General features: G+C 38.5%; 1 long non-coding RNA gene across 1 annotated transcript in view; it reads right to left on the reverse strand.

Annotated features, from left to right (window-relative positions):
* The window catches only part of LOC148107177 (uncharacterized), a 39,897-nt gene that overhangs the window by 6,914 nt on the left and 14,368 nt on the right, over positions 1–18,615 (reverse strand). The gene's annotated exons all lie outside the window — the stretch shown is intronic.

The following is an 18,615-nucleotide window of genomic DNA, read 5'->3' on the forward strand; positions in this document are numbered from 1 at the left end:
TTAATGACCTTGACAACATTAGTGTAGAAAAAATGAATTTTATGTTTTGACAGAAAGTTATACATTTTCCATAGCATGCTTTTCTGGGTATTCAGATTCTAGGGCAAAACCAGTGAAGTGACTATTATGAGAACACAGCAGAGAGATGATGGTGATTGGACCAGGGAACTCTAAGTGAGAAGGGGTCAAATTCTGGATATACTTTGAAATCAGGTGCAGAGAATTTGATGGATGTGAAACAGGGCTCATCTCTCTCCATGTTCTACCAGAAAAGATATGGGACATTAAGATACTCAGAAGTGTGTTTAATAAAGGAATTATTTAGAAAGATGTCAGGAGGGGGTAGGGAAACCCAAGGGATAGTGTGATGCCCTGACAAATGAAGGGAAGACGTGGTTATTCAATCTTGGAAATTGAAAACCCAGTATAAAAACCTGTGTTAAGTAGAGTTAGAACAGACCAGCCTTAAGGAAAACACCCAGCCCAAAGGTGTCTCATAAAAATATAGACAAGGGAATCAATGCTTTGACCTCCCCTTCCTCCCTCCCTCCAATCTTCAGCAAGGGCTCCCCATTGATTGAAACCAATGGCAAGACAAAGGGCAAGAAAGAATCTTTTTTTTTTTTTTTTTTAAAGATTTTATTTATTTATGTGACAGAGAGACAGCCAGCGAGAGAGGGAACACAGCAGGGGGAGTGGGAGAGGAAGAAGCAGGCTCCCAGCAGAGGAGCCCGATGTGGGACTCGATCCCGGAACGCCAGGATCACGCCCTGAGCCGAAGGCAGCCGCTTTAACGACTGCACTACCCAGGCGCCCCGGCAAGAAAGAATCTTGATTCAGTTCCTACAGGTGTGCTTTCATGGTCATGAATCAAAGTGTAGAAAGGTGGAGAATGAGCCTGGAGGACACGGGGAAGATACGATGACCCTTCAGACTTGGTTTGAGTACCTAGAACTGCCTGATGGGGTGTGTGTATGTGTGTGTGTGTGTGCTTTGAAAAAGGGTTAGATTAAAAGAAATCAAAGTTCAATTCCAGATAACAGTTTTATTTGGCAATTTGACAGCAGACGTGAATTTTAAAAACGTGTGTCAGGAGTACTCGAGAGTAATTGGGACTGAAGATCTCACAGGAGGAATTTTAAGCATATAGTTGATTTATAAACTCTTGCAACTGGCTGAAATCACCTAGTCAACGAGTACTAATAGAGAAGAACTCATGAAAAGCAAAGGGGACAGCAAAGAAAATTTTTTGAAAAAAGTGGGAGTCATTAGTTATGTCAAAAGCTGTTAACAGTTGAAGTGGGATGAATACTGAGAAATGACATTATATTTTTCAATGCAGAAGTCATTAATGACCTTCCTAAGATTAGTGTAGAAAAAAATTGTGTTTCAATGAAAAACGATGCATTTCATGGCAACCTTTCTGGGTGATCAGTTCATTGTCTTGGAGCAATTTTTTCAACTCTTTGTGAACATAGGGAAGTGATAGGTAAATTCTGGCTTGTCTGGTAGTATTTAGTTGACATTTTCTGTCCAGTTTGGTAGTGACTTAACTGGCTGTGGAAAAACCACATTTTGGTCTCCGTTCTGCAATTCATTTCAACATTCCTTTACTCCATACTAATTTGTGCTGTTTTGACTTCTTCTTTGAACTGGTTATAACACCTGCCTGGATCTCTCATATTATATGAATAAAAGAAATTCTTTCATGTTCATTTTACACCTGTATGAAGGTCACAATTTTACCTTTTTCTGAAAATTATCTTTGAACATTAGTTTTGGTGTAGGGATGTGGGCCGAAGACTGACTCAAACTGTTTAAGGGGAAACAGGGTCAAGATAGTTGGTCTGATATTCAGCAAAATCTTTTCTGGTAAAGTACATTGAAAGCTGTCAACAAGATTTACCGATCAACTTTTTAAAGCATGGTAGGAAACCAGACGCTTGAATGATAAGAAAGCAATCTAGAGGGGTAAATGAGTACTAGATGTGACCTCAGGACAGGAAACAAAGCTGGGGACCAGAGCTGAGTAACAGGGAGGAGACTGAGGGTGACTGAGGACCCCCTTGAACAATGCTGGGATTCTTCAAAGGGTCAAATCTCAAGGGCAGAACCTGCCTTTCCTTAAAAACGGAGGTGATGAAAGTACTTGCCTGTTTTGGCCCTAGCTCTAGTTGAGGCAGACTAAAAGAAGAAACTACTCGCTGAAAATTCCTAACTACCAACCAGCCGGCACTGTGGATGTGTGAGGAACACAAATAAGGCAGGTTTAGAGAGAACATAATAAGCTGAAGGGGTAGTGGTGTGACCCAAGAGAGATTCTTGTCTAGGTCCTTGTCTGTCACCTCCTTGCTACCCCAACATGGAATGTTGAAAGGGTGACTTTTCTATGTCACTGCATAAGTCAGCTGGAAGGGTGTCTCTTGCTTCACCCTGGCTTACAAAAGCCCGAACACTATTCTTTTGTTGCAGTGCACACATACAGGTAACAAGGATATTAAAATCTACAGATCCCACCCTTCTCCAAATCTTACCTCCCAAGAATTGGTTGGTTACATAATATTTACTTAAATTTTTATTTTGCCATTCGATCCTCCAATTAATCTGTTCACCCAGGCAAGAACATTAAAAAAGAAAAAGAGCTGTTCTCATATAATTCTCCTCCCCTCTCCTCACATATTTTATTTTCTTTTAAACAAACATTATTTTCCTTTGCTGAGACGGACAGTTAGTTAGATTAATAATTCGAGGGGGGGAAATATCTCAGAATGAGAAACTAAGCTTGAAGGAAAATATAAAACTTAGTTCAAAATCTCAGAGAAAGTATTTATGTTTAAAAGAAACTTAGGCCTTTCTCCGAGCTCCAGTCCCATGGTAATTCAGTCTGAGTCTATTTTGCTGTGACTAAGCGAGCAGCCACCTTATGAACAAGGTGTTTGGGGGAGCCCTTTGAACTGGGACCCATTTGGTTCCCTCCAAGATGCCTTGTTTTAGCTCGTACAGGGCTACTGAAATCTGAGAGCCTTGGCTTTCTGTTCCATGTGGAAGCCCAGTAAACTTTGCAAAGGCTGTGAACCCGAGCCTAGACTGCAGACTCTCTCGGGCTTACCATGCAGCCACCCCCTTCCATCTAATAAAAAACTGTCCTCATCTCCTGAAATGTTCTGAGGGAGTAAGCTCTAGGCTCCAGCTGGGAATGCCACATCTCCCTTTCCACCCTGATCTTCAGACGATGCAACCCCCTTCTCCCCTTTACCGCAAGGCACTGGCCTCCTTTTCCCCTACCAGGCATGATGCTTCCAGGAGGGCCAGAAAGACAATCCTTTCCGTCCTATAGCACAAGCCTCCTATGAGGCGAGAAAGCATGAAGGGGCTTGCTGCCCTCTTGGAGTGCACTTGAGTGGGGAAAAGTGCATCAAGGACAAAGCACGAACTAATATCTCAAATCGACTATTCCACAACTTTTACAAGAGTGGCCTCCCCTCCTAACCTGAAATGCCTGATAAAGGAGGGCAAGGTCCATCCTGAACATACCGTCCAATTGGTGGGTGCGTGAAGGGAGTGCCCGAAGCCTCCAACAGTCACCTGAACTTTATAATCTGATTATATCACAGTTTTTGAATTCCTGAAATCTGAAGCCAGAGGAGGAAGGAAACTTAGATTACAAATGTTGCCATGCATTTATTTAAAAATTATGTCATCCTACTTACGCAGATGTTTCCTGTTCTCTTGCAATCTTTCTAAACCCTTTGTACCAACAGTATCCTTTAGTGTGTTAAAGAAATGAAATCATCTCTTGCCTCCCGTGCGCAGGTGAGACTATGGTGGAAAGATCTCACCAGGAGTCATAAGCAGGTGAATGTTTCTTTTGCTAAGAAAACAATGGAGATAGGTATACTTTTTATAAATGCCTTGTCTAATATTCATACATAAGAAAATTAAAGATATCAGTGTACATTCCTCAACAAACCAGAAAGTCTGCTCGGGACCTCATGGGTCACAGACGGATGACACTTCAATGAGCATGTGCTTGTTAGAGACGAACCTGGGCCAGGAAGGAAACGGCTATTATTTTTGTCAGGTCTTTGGTTTCTTGGGAATGTAGGGCCGTGTTAATTGGTTGAGAAATTTAAAAGTTGTTTTTGTTTTTTTACCTGTCAGTGTGTTCTTAATTAATGTCATATTAGACTGAAATTTTATTGTTCTCATTCTTTATTTCAGTCTGAGAAATAAGTTGGGGACTTTTTAACCCACTTGCGTTGCATTTATTATGGGGACCTGGGAATCTCTAAAGTTCCATTGACTTTGGACTTAGGAAGTGGCCACAGAAACGTCTCTAGTGAATACTGAAAAGAAACCAGAGAGGATGAGAACTGGATGAAAGATTACAATGCACGTTGGCATTCTAGCATTTCCTCACAAAGCACATTTCAAATAGCCCGGTTTTGAATAAAATGGTTGAAAATATAGTTTAAAGCTGGCATCACTAACATATACTCAATGCTCAACTCCCAGTATCTGATCAGTCCTGGGATTTTTTTTTTTTTTTTTTTTTTGCTTTTGTTTTTTTTTTGTAAGCGGGAGGAAGGGGACCCAGCCAACCTTTTTGGATGTTGGAATATGCATACTCTAGCGCCACCTACTGGCTATTGGTTGACAGTGCCCAAATTCTAAGAAACGAAAACCCAAAACCTGATTCTTTCCCCAGACCTTTCATTTATCTTCTTTTCTCCCTCTTGTTGCTTTTCTATTCATTTCTTTTTATTTCCCTTTACCTGTTAGAAATACTCTTTCTCTATATAATTCTCATACAGAATTGTCTAAAAGCAGCCCTTTTATGACATGTGGACAGGCTGCAGATGGGGAAAAAAGAGGTCCATGTCAGGTCATATGTCTTCACCTTAAAATAATGATACCTCATGGCTAACTGGATTCAGAAGGGCATTGTTTTATATATTAACTAGTTTTAAAGATTTTTATTTATTTGAGAGAGAGAGAGAGAGCACTAGAGAGAACAAGCACGCGTAGGGGTCAGAGGGACAGGGACAAGCGGACTCTGCTCAGCAGGGGCTCCACATGGGGCTCGATCCCAGGACCCTGGGATCATGACCTGAGCCAAAGGCAGACGCTTAACCGACTGAGCCACCCAGGTGCCCCTATATGTTAACTATTAATACTTCGTGTTAAGGTTTAGTATTTCCCTGCCTGGACTCCACTGAATCCCGATTTTCCACTAGTTAGCTGTGAGCCTGCACAGCCTTCCATGTCCCTATATTCTCACTTGGAAAAAGGCAGTGCTAACATCACACAACTCACAGTAATGTTGTGAGAGCTGAATGATACATATGCACCTAAATTCTTCGGCAGAGCACCTTCCCATGCAGTAAATAAATGTGCCATAAATGTTTTCTGTTATCATTACACCTCTGAGGACACAGTCTGTGTTTTCATTCACTTCGATAGCCTTAGAGTGCAGAGAAGGGGGTTTATACAAGGTAGGAACTTAATAAATGCCTTTTGAGTTAAATATTTAGAAAACATGAAATTACTTGCAAATAAACAGAGTTACTATTTCCATGCTTGAAATTCTAACATTTTTTCTTAGAAAAGATATTTGAAAATATTTAATCAGTATTTCCTGTCTCGATACAGAGCAGAAAATGCACTATGTATAGTATAATAGAAAAAAAACATTATTACATATTTTTACAATGTTTCTAATGCAGCTTCAAGTTTATGATTACCACATAATGGTAATAGCTAAAATATATTGGGCAAGCACTCTCGACCAGGCATGCCCCTAAAATCGTTCCACATTTCATCTTATAACACCCTCTGATGGAGGTACTCTTTTACCCTCAGTCTAAGATGAGAACACTTTAACACATAGACGTTCATTAACTCATTCAAAGTCCCAGGTAGTAAGTAGGCTATCTAGCTTTCGAATGGACATTTGAGATTCAGTTTGTGTACGTTTTTATTCCTATGGCCTTATAACTTCTAGACAATTAGGATAATTGGAATCAAATTTCAACTGTCCCTTGACATTCCCTTGACAATCCTCTGAGATCTTGCCAGTTCAGTTGGATATCTTGCTTTGATATCAGGTGTTGCTGGTTTCTTCATCTTGTTTTCTTTTGTTTTACTTTATTTATCATGGCATCTCAGTTTGCCCATTAACTATGTTTCATAGGCATCGGAAAGGACAGAAATAAATATGAGAAGACTTGTTGTTCTTTGCTTCAGCTTGGATTAAATTTATAAAGTGCAGAAAGGGCCTTTGTGATGATGTTCCAGAGACTAAAAAGGATGGGATAATGCAGGGAGTCCTATGGAACAGGTCTGCAGAATGGAGACGCCAACTTTCTTATCATTTCACCATAGTGGAATCTTTTAGCCTCGGCTAAATTATTTTAGTTGACTTTCCAAAAGGTTAAACAAATTCGTGGTCCTCTGTTTTTGTTTTAATTGGATTTTTTTTTAAACCAGGGAGATTGGTTCATAGTAGTGTAATTTAAGAATATTCTAAAATCAAACATAAATGCTTTCTTTGTGAAATGTGTTCAATAATTTATAAAATTTTTTTCTTTTATTAATATAGATAATGGAGTTTTCTAGAAATGCATTCATTTGGCTTTCTGACTTTATATTTTTTCCTTGGGATAAGATGAAATATTTCCCAATGTAATAAAAAAGAAATGGCAACTATGAGAGATGCTGAATGCATTCATTAACTTGGTTATGGGAATCATTTCGCAATGTGTATGTATATTAAATCATCATATATACATTAAAAGTTTCTTTAGAGGGTGCCTGGGCGGCTCAGCCAGTTAAGCGTCGGACTCTTGATTTTGGCTTGTCATGGTCTCAGGGTCCTGGGATCCAGCCCTGAGTGGGGGTTCCATGCCCAGCGTGGAGTCTGCGTGAGATTCTCTCTCTCTCTCCTTATGCCCCTTCCCCCATAAATAAATAAATAAATAGATATATAAATAAAAGTTTCTTTAAAAATGAATGCTAAAAAAAGAAATAAATATCCTTCCCCCTCATAAATTTAGCACAGAAAGTTATAAAGTTGCATTTAATTCAGTGCTGAAGAGTTCACTGTTACAGTCCAAAAATCTAAAATTAAGACCTGGCACAGCATTTGGGATTAGATGAACAGATTAAAGAAACAATTCCCAAATCTTCAACAATCCACCAAATTTGCTTGGGATAAAGTATATCTCTTGTGTCTGATAGGGACTGACTTCGACATGCTTTTGAGTTTTATGTATATGCTTAACCAGATGTTATTAATGATTCTATTTATGGACTACACCATCTCATTGTCATCCAAATTACGAAGAGTTTGACCTGGTTTACATTTAATTTTGAGAAGGAGAATTCTTTATTGTTTTATCCTTCCAGTTCTCTTTTAGCTCCTCTGCTATTTCTTCTGTAGCTTTATGGGCCATCTGTTGTGAGTGTCTTTTGATATTTGTCCCATTCTAAGGGAGAACAGCATTATTAATGTAAGATATATCCAAGAGTAGACTTAAACTCATTTAAATAACTTTCAGATGATAACACAAAAAGAAACAAACGAATCTAAAATCAAAGAAATTAATGTCACAAAAAACTACTATCGTAGCCAGAAAATGACTCAGATTCAAAAAACAAGATTTTTTCTCAAAGTGCTTGTTTTAAAAATGATTAAAGTAGACACTTCTATAAACAGAACAAAAACACATGTGACATGATCCTTCTAGGGCAATGGAAGTTCAAGTCTTTCCTCTGTGTGGCAAAATGACCACTCTATTTTGCTCAGAAAAATAACCATTCAAATTAAGAGAAGTATAGAGAGAAAGTCAATAAACTTGAATAAATCCAATGTACTGCCTTGTGTAGTAGACAGAATTCTAAAATAACCCCCAATATACTTAGCTTTTAATATTTATGGCTTGTATAATCTCCTGTCCTTGAGTGTAGGTAAAACTGTGAATATGATGAGGTATTACTCCCATGATTATGCTACATTTTATAGCGAAAGGAGTTTTTTAGTTATAATTAAGATCCATAATCAGTTGACTGTGAGGTAGGTAAAGGGGAGATGATCTTGTGTGGGCCAGGCCTACTTAGGTAAACCCTCTAAAGGAGGGACTAGGGCCCTCCCGGAAGTCAGAGAGATTATCATACTGGCCTTCAGCAAGTGGGCTCCATATTGTGAGAGGTCTGTGAGGGGACCACATGGGAACTGACCAGCCTCTAGTAGTTGAGCTCAGCTCCCTGATAACATGCAAGAAAGTAAGAACTTCAGTCCTACAGCCATAAGGAACCCTGATTTCTGCCAACAGCCACATGAACTTGGAAGAGGATCCCAAACTCTAGAAAGGACCACCACATGACCAACATCTTCATTACAACTTTGTGGGATCCCGAACAGAGGGCCAACTAAGTTACACCTAGACTCGTGAATCACAGAAACGGATGTTAAATGCATGACGTTTTTAGCCACTGAATTTGTAGTAATTTGTTATGAAGCAACAGAACATTAACGTACCTTGCATTTCATTTCAATTTTTGAAAACCAAGGCTCTATGATTTTTTATGAAATCCAATTAAGTTTGCATGTGTTTGATGAGAGAAGAAACCCTATTCTTGTTTCTAACAACAGCATTTTTGGACTTTAAAATAGCATTTGGAAGTTAAGCACAAGTTTATCAAGTGACCCAGTAATTCTACTTGTAGATATTTACTCAAGAGAAATAAGAACATGTCTATACAAAGATGTGTTCATAAGTATTCATAAAACTTGTTCACAATAGCCTAGCACCAGGTGAATGGGGAAACAAATTCTGGTCTACCCATACAGCAGGAATACTCAGCAACAGAAAGAAATGACCTACTGAAATACAAAAATATGAGTGAGTTTCAAAAACATTATGCTGATTAAAAATGGAAAATCCAAATATAAAATAGTACCTACTGACTAATTCCATTGATGTGAAATTCTAGAATAGGCCTGTATAACCAAAAGGTCAATGGGTTGTCTAGATAAGGGAGTGGGGTAACGAATGTTTTCAGGTAATGAGATGTTTGTATTGTGATCATGGTATTTGTTACATGGGTATATACATTTGTTAAAACTCCTTGAATTACGCAGTTAAAGGGGTCATTTTAGTAGGAAAAAAGTTCATCTTTGCAAAGAGCTCATTTTAGTGAAATTATACCACAATAAAGCTGATTAACAAAAACAGCATCTGGTACATAGTAAAACATTCAAAAAATATTTGTACATTTACTTAATGTTGATTTTATTCTTTAAATAACTTGTAATTTCAGGAAAAATCTATTTTTCATAATAGCCCACATGGGTCAGTTTATAAACAGAGTCAGAACTCATATTACAGATTTGGAAAGTACAGAATGAATGTCACAAATTACCTCACCTATCAGCAATTGTGGGATACCTACAACGATTGCTTTAGGGAGGTTCGCCATTTCTAATGCAAGTGTTAATTTCTCTAGGTCTTGAGGATTCAGTGAGCTTAAGGCATCATAAGATTTCTGAAGAGATGTGCCACAAATTCATCAACAACACAGTTTAGGAAGTCACCAAGACTTTGAGGATTGTAAGAGTACATTTTGATACTGGAATTAATGCATTCTGAGTAACAGGTAACATATATTAAGTAAAACCGCTTTAAAAGTTCAGGGTCCCATTACTCCTTAGAAAATACTTCTTTTGTGTCTTTGGATTTGTTAGAACAGAGAGTTCCTTTACTACCATGGGTTTAAACTGTCAGATTTCTTCTTCTTTTTTTATTATTATGTTCAGTTATCCAACATACAGTACATTATTAGTTTCTGATGTACTGTTCAACGATTCATTAGCTGTGTATAACACCCAGCGCTCATCACAACATGTGCCCTCCTTAATACCCATCACCCGGTTACCCCATCCCCCCACCCACCTCCCTTCTGTAACCCTCAGTTTGTTTCCCAGAGGCCAGAGTCTCTCATGGTTTGTCTCCCTCTCTGCTTTCCTCCCATTCAGTTGTAAGAATATATATCTGGATAAATTGTCAGATTTTTAAAAATAAAATCACAACCTTGAGAAAGTTAATATTCACAGAAATTCAAAATAAAGTAAGATATTTATAGGAAACTTGGCAATGCATATTAAAAGGCAGAGGAATATAATTGAGGTCTCACACTATTGTTCCTCTCCTTGTTTTGCTTTCAGATGTTTTATGAAATTTTCTTCTCTATGCAAATCTCCAAATAAGGTAGGATTTGTTAAAAGCTATGACTCTACATTGAAAGCAATAATTTCATTAACTAGTGAGTGATATAAAAAATAAAATTCAAGACTTATGTCCCATAAATTCATAACTCTTCGAAGTATTTTTCATGATTCTTTGGTACATCCTTCCAAAATCTTCATGAAACCAAGTGTTTGCCCACCTACGATTAGCCGTTTTCTTGTGCTCAAATATCTCCACATCATTTTGTGAGCAGGTAATGGATTCTTTGCTAAACAGCTGAGATTTCACAATATATAATGTGGACCTGCTCAAACTGATTAGATCATTTTTGACAGAAGCTTTGAACTTTCTACTTAACCATTATTCAAATTCTCTTCCACCATTAGATATATATATTTTTAAGGTTTATTTATTTGAGAGAGAGAGAGCATGCGAGCAGGGGGGAGGGGCAGAGGGAGAAAGAGAAAGAATCCTCCAGCAAGCTCCCTGCTGAGCACAGAGCCCCAAAGGGGCTGATCCCAGGACTCCCCAACCTGATATGAAATCAAGAGCCAGCCACTTAAGGGACCAAGCCACCCAGGCACCCCTCCGTGGACAAAGTTTAAACGGTCAATAGGTTGGGAAATTATGAGAATTCGAGAGTCAGGAGAGTCCTTGGATCAGATGTGTATGTGACGCTGACTGTGTTTTATACTGACATAACAGTTCAACATTGGTTTGCACATTTTAAAATAAATTCCAACAAGCAAGCTGGGACCATGTTTGTTTAGGGCCACACTCTGGGGTCTGCATCTCCCAGTGCTGTAGAAACACCAACTCACCCCATGTACCTTGAGGGAACTGCTGGGCTTTGTTCTGATTTAGTTCTGCTCTGTTGTAACACAATTTTTGTTTCCTGACTTCTTTTTTAGCAAATTATTACTGACATTTTGGAAAGAGTCAAAACTGTTTCTCAAATTTTAAGCTTTCTCTTTTCAAGGCTGAAAAAAAGTTTCTGCTGAAGCTGCCTGCACTTTCTGTTATGATATGATCTGTGAAAACACGTATAGACATATAATGTATTAACAAATAATTCCATTGTTTTATTTTAAGATATGCCTGCTGCTGAGATTTTTCATTAAATGTTTCATTTTGTCCATGGATATTCTCTACGCTCAACCACTTAAATTATTCATCTAGACCTTACCACTCCTGTACTTAGGTAATCAGAGTTATATACACTAAGTTTTGAGAGCAAACTTCATTATTAACCTGGCACTAACCTGCTCAACTTTAACCTTCAACCAGGGGGTTAAAAAAAAAAAAGCATAAAATTTGAAACAGAATCATGACATTTAAATGTTTATTAAGACACTGATATTAACAATAGGATACTTGATAAAGTTGATAGGGGCCATTATAATTTTACTAGGCTGTCAAGATTTAAGATTCTAATCCATCAACATTTTCTTGCCCTTAGCATTTGGAAGATAATTAGCTGCTTTAATTAAAGGCCAGTGAGGGATGTATACCATGCAGCCTACACAGAAATCAAACCTATGATTAATCAACTGTGCTACACACATTAACCACAGTCTTGATGATGGTAAAGAGCACAAGAAAAAGTCTATATTGAAATGTCACCACGTCACCTTTTACTATGTTACTGAGCATCCTTTCAAATAAATACATTATACTAGCCATGCTTTTCTCCTACAAAAGATAAGAAAAACATGCATACTTGATTCATTTTTCTTGCCATAAACTGAAGTTAGGTTTGGGAAGGCAAATATAGAGCTGCCTGCACATCAGTTAAATGCTTCATTGCAATACCTGTCTATTCTGAAGAGATGGGCTGAAGTAAGATATACTTGAAAGCATCAGATTAGAAGTTGAGGGACGCCAGCTCACCGTTCATTAGCTATGTGTCACATAAGCTCCTTGTTACTCCTGGAATAGAATGAGAGCATTATGCAAACTATGTCCCGGAGGGCTAGGTTTTCCAGGATTTTCAAATATTTGTCCCTCTAGACCTCCAGCTGTTCCATCCCAGCATTCACAAGGCATCTCCTATCTTCCAGCGTAATTCTAAAACACCTTTCCACTGACTTCTTTCCCTGGATCGTGGCTATCCACAAATACCATGAAAGTAAAATGTACATCACCTCCAACCCTGAGTTATCCACTTGTCTTCTAAAAATAAAATTGTTCTCCCATAAAGAAATATAATTAATTATGTTTTACTTAATGATCTAAATGTTAGAGAAACATCGCTACATCACCATCAATCTTAGTGGCATAGATTCTTAAAAGTTCTACAATAGGAAGATTTTCAGCAATTATTTATATGGCCAGTGGGAGTCATATTTTTATACATTCTCTAAGTCACAATTTTCATATACAGTTGCTATAAGTTCTCATGTTTAATTTGCTACGATGCTATGAAATCAGTGCTTTAAAGAAGTGTGGAGTAAGAGTATGGGTTTGGGGGGATAAAAGTAAGTTAAAATAAAATTCATATTTATAATTGCATGCTTGAATGTAATTCTTGTCATAAAATTAATTCTTTTCCAAGGTTTGCAAAGTCAAAAGTTAAGTGTTTCTCAGAATATTTTCAGGGGTTTCTTGAGCTTTGAACTTAGCTTAGTAACTCATTAATTTGCAAATTATCTTGAAATATTTCCTATGGATTCCATGGTAATTTATCAGCTGCTATTAGGCTTAAAAAACAGAATTATTTGATTAATTTCAAGATGCATTTTGGGGATACTCTATGCAATTTCAGAAATACTATTCAGTCATAATGTGATTGTTTTCACAATACTTTTTCCTCTATTAAAGTTATTTTCCTGTTCTCTCTTGTATCAGAGATAAGTATCTACAGTTCCAGGATTGGAAACACTCTTTCTCCATAACATCTATGGCGGTCTCTGCCAGGATTCATCCACTACCACATGAGGTCTCGGAGGATACTGCTTATGGAGGGGAATCTCGAAAACAACGAAGTAAATGTGAGGTCGAATAGTAAAAGTAAAATAAACATTTGTTATACTGAAGTAAATTTTTTTAAAAGATTTTATTTATTTATTTGAGAGAGAGTGAGAGAGAGCACGAGCAGGGAGAGGGGTAGAGGCAGAGGGAGAAGCAGACTCACCACTGAGCAGGGAGCCCGATGGGAGGGCTGATCCCAGGACCCTGGGATCATGACCTGAGCTGAAGCAAGACGCTTCACTGACTGAGCCACCCAGGCGCCCTGAAGTGAATTTAAAAATGCAGATAAAGCAAGGGAATTGATGGCAGTCTGTGAGACAACAGATGGTTACATTCACCCCTGAAAATTAATAATTCTATTAGTGATTGAAGGTCAGTTAGAATACTGATAATTGAGGGGCAAAAAATGTGATGAGGGAAAGAAAGCAACGGAAATGTCCTCTAGTTTTTCTGGACCCTTACAGGATAACCCTGATGAATGAGGTGACTGCCTCTGGTGTGGCCTGTGCCATCATTCTGATTTTGTCCAGGCTAACAGGAAATAGAAATCATTGTGCTTCTTCTTCTTTTCTTTTTTTTTTTTTTAGGCCAAATGCAGTGCTCTGTTGTTCAACTAAGCATCTTATTAAGATAAAAAAGGAGTTTCTTGGTGTTTTTTGGTTGTTTGTGTTTTGTTTTTTGCTTTAAATTTTAAACAGACCTGTTTGAGATACATGCTCCTTACAGTAATTTTACTAATTTTTTTTCTAAATAAAAAATGAGAGATGATCTCTCTTATGTGAAACTAGACACAGGAAACATTTTGTCTTACCTTTAAACACTGTGACTGTGTGCCTAGTCAGACATGATGGCTGAGTCTTCAAGTGTGTCTTGTGTAACTGCTGTGTGTCTGACTCTAAGCTACCAGCTACAGGAAAGAAAGTAAAATAAATAATATAGTCCTGGAAAACTAATACCTTATTTCCTGCCTAAGAAAGCATGGGTGTTTATATGTGTGCTTCTGTGTGTGTGTGTGTGTGTGTGTGTGTGTGTGTGTGTGTGTGTGTGAGTGTGTGTTGAGGGGGGAACTGGCGTGGGTGTGGGTATGAGGGAGAATGGGGAACGTGGACAGGTATTAGCTCAACCTGTGACAAGAGAGTGCCTCAGCCTAGAGCAGTTTTTTTTTTTAATCTTTTTTTTATTGTATTATGTTAGTCACCATACAGTACATCCTTGCTAGAGCAGTTTTTTACCCCTAGAGGAAGAATATTTTAAGAGCCAAGTGAGAAGCCAAAACCCAATAAGAAAGAGGTGATAGGACTGATGGCTAACGTTGGCCGAGCATGAGAGGAGTTGCTTCAGGATTGGGTCTCTTCCAGCAAAAGCAAATGTTGAAAACCTAACATGTAGCCTGAGTGAGACAAGCAGAGGACCATAAACCATGAGTCAGCGTGCGCTGGAATAACCCCGTATCACCTGAGTTTGGGTTTTGCTTTCCATGGCCAGTTACGCCTTGCCATAACTCAGTATGGAAGAGGGTGCCAGCCATTTAAAGAATCCAAAACAGCAGATTACTTATTTAAGAGGGTATGTATGTAAGGGTGCCTGGGTGGCTCAGTCAAATGTCCAACTTTTGATTTCGGCTCAGGTCATGATCGGCAGGTCGTGAGACTGAGCTCCATGTCTCGGGCTCTGTGCTGAGCATGGAGCCTTCTTAAGATTCTCTCTCTCCCTCTCCCTCTGACCCTCTCCACCCCCCCAACTCATGTGTGCTCTCTCTCTCTCAAAAAAAAGTGTGATGAGTGTATGTATGTAAGCAGTAGTTGAAGAATGAGTATCTATAAAGTAACACAACTGTTTCTTAACACACAAAATATTTTATAGATATATATACAGCACACACAAAAATCACACAAATACACAAATACTAGGGACGCCTGGGTGGCTCAGTGGGTTAAGCGTCTGCCTTCGGCTCAGGTCATGATCCCAGGGTCCTGGGATCAAGCCCTGCATCAGGTTCCCTGCTCAGCCAGGAGTCTGCTTTTACCTCTGCTTCTGCCCTCTCCCTCCCTGCTCGTGCTCTCTCTGTGACAAAGAAATAAATAAATAAAATCTTAAAAACACACACACACACACCAAATACACACACTATTATGTATCCGTCTATCTATATATACATATACGTATAAAATTATTTTACATTTCAGAGTTTTTGTTTTTAAAATAGTACTAACGTCCCTATGAAGATAATGATAGTCTTGTCTTATTTTTTAAAAAATATTTTTCCTCAGCTGTATAACCTAAGTCAAGTCTAAATCATTTACACCCAAGATGGGTTTTGTCTTAGTTACAAGCAGTGATTTGGTAGAACTCTAAATAGGAAGATATGTGTCTGACTATTTTCCACAAAAGTCAGAAAGAATAGATCTCAGATTTCAAAGATATGGTTTTGAAGATTCTCAAGCTGTGATACAAAATTTAACGAGTCGCTTATCTTGAGAATGTGCTTTACCTAACAGCTAGAACCTGTATCTCAACATGACATTGTGAAGTGATTTTTTAAAGAACTTTTAGAGGGACAGAAATAGATCTGTAAAAGAAATTGGCATATACGCATTTGTGTATCTATGAAATAAATGTCTTCAAATATATTCCTCGTGGATGTCAAGTAACATGATGGCTTCAATTTTTTAACCTGCCTTCGTGTATGACAAATGCAAATATCAAAGGATATTTACTCAAAGTGTGACCAGATTTACATTGCTAAAGATGATTTTAGTTATTCTAAAGCCATGAGAAAGGATTACATTTCCAAGCTTGTTTATGCTCTCTTGTTCTGGGCTATAAGCGAATCCCAGGATATTATTTTCCCTGGGGACATTGTTGCATTTGGATGGCCGCGTGCAAGTTTCAAATTTTCCTGGACTTTTTCCAGCTCCACTATGATTTGTTACAGTTCCTCGGCAGCTGAATTAAGAGGAAGAATGGGGAAAACCTTACAATAAATTATTAAAAATCAGTGTGGGAGAGCCTGGGTGGTTCAGTGGGTTGGGCATCTGCCTTTGGCTTGGGGTTGTCAACCAGGGGTCTTGGGATCGAGTCCTGCATTGGAGCTCCCTGCTCAGTGGGGAGTTGGCTTCTCCCTCTATCCCTCCCAACTGCTCATGATCTCTCTCTCTCTCACATTCTCTCTCTCTCAAATAAATAAATTAAAAAAATCACCGTGGATATTTCATTACTGCAAGATTCTAGAAAAATGCAATGGTGATAGTGGCCAATAGTTTATATTCTAGTAAGTGAGGATAGAAGCAAAAAACTAAACATATACATGAACATAATTAGAGGTTGTAATAAATACCAGTAAAGAAGGAAATAGGGTGATTTGATAATGAACTACTGGGGAGTTCAGATTCTGTAAGGCTGGTCAGGGAAGTCTTCTCGGAGAAGGTGGTTTTTGATGTGAATCTTGAATAATGAGAAGAAGTTGGCCATGCTGGGGATGAGGAGCTTGGAGTTCCCGGTACACAGGGGCCCCATCACTTTCTGTTCCTTAGTTCATGGTTTTCCTGGAGTCTGGATTGGCTACTCTACTTCTACCCTAAAGCCTGACTCGTACTTGCTTATGCTCTAGTACTTAGCTCAGGCACCTATGTGCTAGGAAGTTATTCTCGACTCTGTTTTTGTTTCTCTTCTCCAAGATGTGTTAGATCCCCTTTCTTAGTGCTTCCTTAATAATCCATAAATATCCTTTTTAACACACTTCCATTGCTGCACTTAAGTTATATGTCCTTATGCCTACACTGCATCTTATTCCTCTTTATAATCCTAGAAGCTAGCACCCTGCTTCAATAATTGCGGTTGAAAAAATGAGGGGTTATTATTCACAAAAACTGCAAATGAAACTTTGAGGCATGGCATAGCAGGGATCTGATAAAAGCTTCTAACTGAAACTCGACCAGGCTCAAATTCGTGAAGAGTAAAGTACACTTTTTTTAAAACCTACCTTTCCTCTCTCCTAGTTCTCTTTTTTCGTTTGTTTGTTTGCTTGGTGAAGGAGATTTTTTTTTTCTCCCATAAGTTAATCATTTTCTTCATCAGAGCCTACTTACACTGGAAGAAGGTGAAAGGAGAAGGGCAGAATAAGGATTTTTCCCTATTCAAATATTTTTGTTATCTTTGTAAATGATAGAAAAATATGCTTTAAAATCAATTATGGTCTCAGAAACTTTGAAGTAACATTTTAGGGATTAATATTAATACTATGTCTGCATGTTAGAGTATAAATCGAGTGAATTATCAGCATAGACATGAGTGATTCAGATGTAGCATCTGGTCATATTAGTAGTGGCCAAAATGAGCTGTTAAATCACCCCACTATCTGGAGGGGAGGTTGAAGGTTTTAATTCAAGTTTTCCTATGTGGATTTATAAACTGACCCTAGATTATCAAATTTACTCTATTACTTACTACTCACCTACCATCTTTGTGGTAGTCAGAATAGTGGCGTCCCAAAGATGTTCTCTCACTGGATGTGCTAAACCCCAAAACCCTGTGAATAAGTATGGTTACATGGCAAAGGGAGATTAAAATTGCAGATAGATTTAAGGTAGGTAATCAGCTGATTTTAAATTAAGGGGATTCTCCTGGATTGCACAGGTGGGCTTAATGTCATCACAAAGGTCCTTAAAAGTGGAAGAGGGAGACAGAAGAGAGTCGGGGACAGGGGTGTGACACGGGAGAGGCATCAGAAAGGTGCTATGTTGCTGGCTTCAGAGTTGGAGGGAGAGAATCACAGACCAAGGCAAGCAGGATTCTCTAGAAGCTGGAAAAGGCAGGACACAAATTCTCTCCTAGAGCCTCTAGAAAGGATGGCTACTCTGCTGACACCTTGATTTGAGCCAGCGAGACCCGTTTGCCTAACCTAATTCTCCCCTCAGGTATCTGTGGGGTGAGTTCTCTGTCTTACAGCATGTGACTGTCTCAGAGACTGAAGAAGTTTCCAAAGTGACTTCCGGCTGTGGAAGCTTCCTTTTCCAGTAGACCAAATATCAACGGGACCCTTGAAACAATATGGAATTCTATAAATGACCTACAACTGCTCTTTCAGACTTTTAAAAAATGTTAAGTATTAATCAGTAGTTTTCTGCAAACAAGAAAACACAGTTGGAATAAAGGCATGGCAGTCACAGGAAACATTACTCTTTAGCAGTAGGGTAAGAATCTTGAAGGCTGAGAAAGAACTAGCATTTACCCACTGCATGTTTTACTTTACGTGAAGAAGTTTGCTGCAAATTGTTTTGAACCATTTCTCTTCCCAGCTGAGAGAGAAAATAGCAGAAGAAGAGAAGAATGTGTGAAAAACACAGCTGTAATGAAGTTTAATATTCCAAAGGAGCTGTTTATTCTCTCGTGCTGGTTG

This window comes from Ursus americanus, chromosome 34 (assembly GCF_024610735.1).
Source record: "Ursus americanus isolate L20-20 chromosome 34, mUrsAme1.1.p, whole genome shotgun sequence".
Classification (NCBI taxonomy): Eukaryota; Metazoa; Chordata; class Mammalia; order Carnivora; family Ursidae; genus Ursus; species Ursus americanus.